Below are 2,106 nucleotides of genomic sequence, written 5' to 3'. Positions count from 1 at the left end.
AGTGAGTCGCTGGTCCAAAGACCCAAAAAACCGGGCTCCCCGCCCGAGGCTCCCCGTGTGCTGGGGGCCCCCCCTCCGGGAGCCACCAGGCAGGAAGCTAGCCAGCCAGAAGGCTGGCGCTCCCCACCCGCAGCTCCCTGTGTGCCGGAAGCCCTCCATCTGTTGCATTATTAATTGCTTATGTTTTGCTTGTTTCTCCCACTTTTTAACTTCTTCTCAAGTTTTTTCTTATACTCTGCTCTTTCTTAACCCCCTGTCCCATTCTTTTGTATCCTTCTGGCCTCTCTATTTCACTCTTTTCACTCTCCCTTATCTTCCCTACCTTCCCTAACTTCTTCTCCACCTCACAGGTGCACAAATATATCAACAGGTTCTGACAACTTTATAGCTACCCTCAATCCCAAATTACCTCCCCCTGCATCCTGCTCCCCTGTGTTTTCTCTAAACTCTCAATGCTAATCTTGCACCCCAAATATAAAAGACCTCCACCAGACCCTGACCCCCTGTCCATTTCATACATACTATTATTCCTCCTATCTACCTCTTCCCCTACTGACTCACATGCCTCTTTCACCCATCTTTCCATCTCTTCCCCTATCTCTCCACATCTTAGCCTACTAATAACAATATAGTATAGGTTACAAAATGTTTTCATAAAGGTATATGTGTACATGTAGGGTGTTACACATATAAGTGATATATGGTTGGATTTGTTGATACTGTTATAACCAGTAGTAATTCCCTCCTCACAACACAGTGTCATGGTTCAAACCATTTAAATAAAATAGCTGAAGGAGTGAATGCTCTCTGGTCAAATAAAGCAGTAAACATATCACCCAAAGACAGACTCTAACTGAATAGATCCTCATATCAACTACAATCTCTCTTCACTCTACTAGATATCAACCATCAGCCTGAAAGGGAAAAATATATCTGCTTATACACACATATAGAAACATGGGAAAACAAGGGAACAAACGGCCCCCAAGGTCTCCCAGTTCTCCCAAGGTGGATCTAGAGAGCACCGATGGAGAGGAAAGTAAATACAAGGCAGCAGAGCTCTACAAAAGTTTAAAAAGAGATGAAGAAACTTCAAGAGTTAAAAGAGGATCTGACCCCACACTTTATGAAATTATCACTTAAAATGTCCAATGTGGGGGGCTGGGGATTTAGCTCAGTGGCACAGCACCTGCCGGGCAAGCGCAAGGTTGTGAGTTTGATTCCTGGTACTGGAAAACAAAACAAAACAAAACAACTGTCCAATGTGGATTTAGGGAAAACAAATAAAAAATTGGAAAAGCTGACTAAAGCAGAAATTCATGAACAGTATAGAATCCATGAAAATGTATAAGATAGAATTACCTAAAATAAAAAATTTACAGAATTCATAAATTGCAGAAATGACCAATGTGAAGACAGTGTCTCAAATTGAGAGCAAAATGGTAAATTATGAAGTACTCAGACAAGCCTCAAAAAATAATAGAAGAAAAAATCATCCAGCAGCTGCTAGATGACACTAAGAAGACCACCCTAAGGCTAACAGGAGTTAGAGAAAAATTAGAAGTTAACACAGACTGAATTTTTAGTTTACAAAAATCATAATAGAAAATTTCCCAAACATGAAAAGAGTTCAACATACAAGTAAGTGAGACTTTCAGCACACCAAACAACCATAATGAATAAAGAAGCTCACCAAAGCATATCATTATTAAACTGTGCAACAAAACCTGACTTTTAAAAGCAGTCAGAGAAAAACAAAAACATGTTATGTAAAAGTAAAGCTGTTAGAATTACAACAGACTTGCCACGGGCGGGGAGCGCCAGTCTTCCAGCTGGCTTGCTTCCTGGCTCGTAGGCGCCTGGAGGGAGGGCCCCTGGCGCAGGGGAAGCCACACAGCGGTGAGCGCTGTTGCGCGCGGTCCTCAGGCCGGCCGTTGCCGCTCAACTGAGAATTACCACAACACAGAGAAACAATGACACAACTGGCCCACCATACACCAGCTGAAGATGCCCACCCACGGACCTGTGTGAACAATTCAAACGTGGAGAAACCCCTGGGAATACGTGCCATACAATGGGCCACTCTTGCTCCTGCCATTGAGAACC

This window comes from Chinchilla lanigera, unplaced genomic scaffold (assembly GCF_000276665.1).
Source record: "Chinchilla lanigera isolate Chin_1 unplaced genomic scaffold, ChiLan1.0 scaffold00036, whole genome shotgun sequence".
Classification (NCBI taxonomy): Eukaryota; Metazoa; Chordata; class Mammalia; order Rodentia; family Chinchillidae; genus Chinchilla; species Chinchilla lanigera.
Note: the sequence above shows the minus strand (reverse complement) of the source record.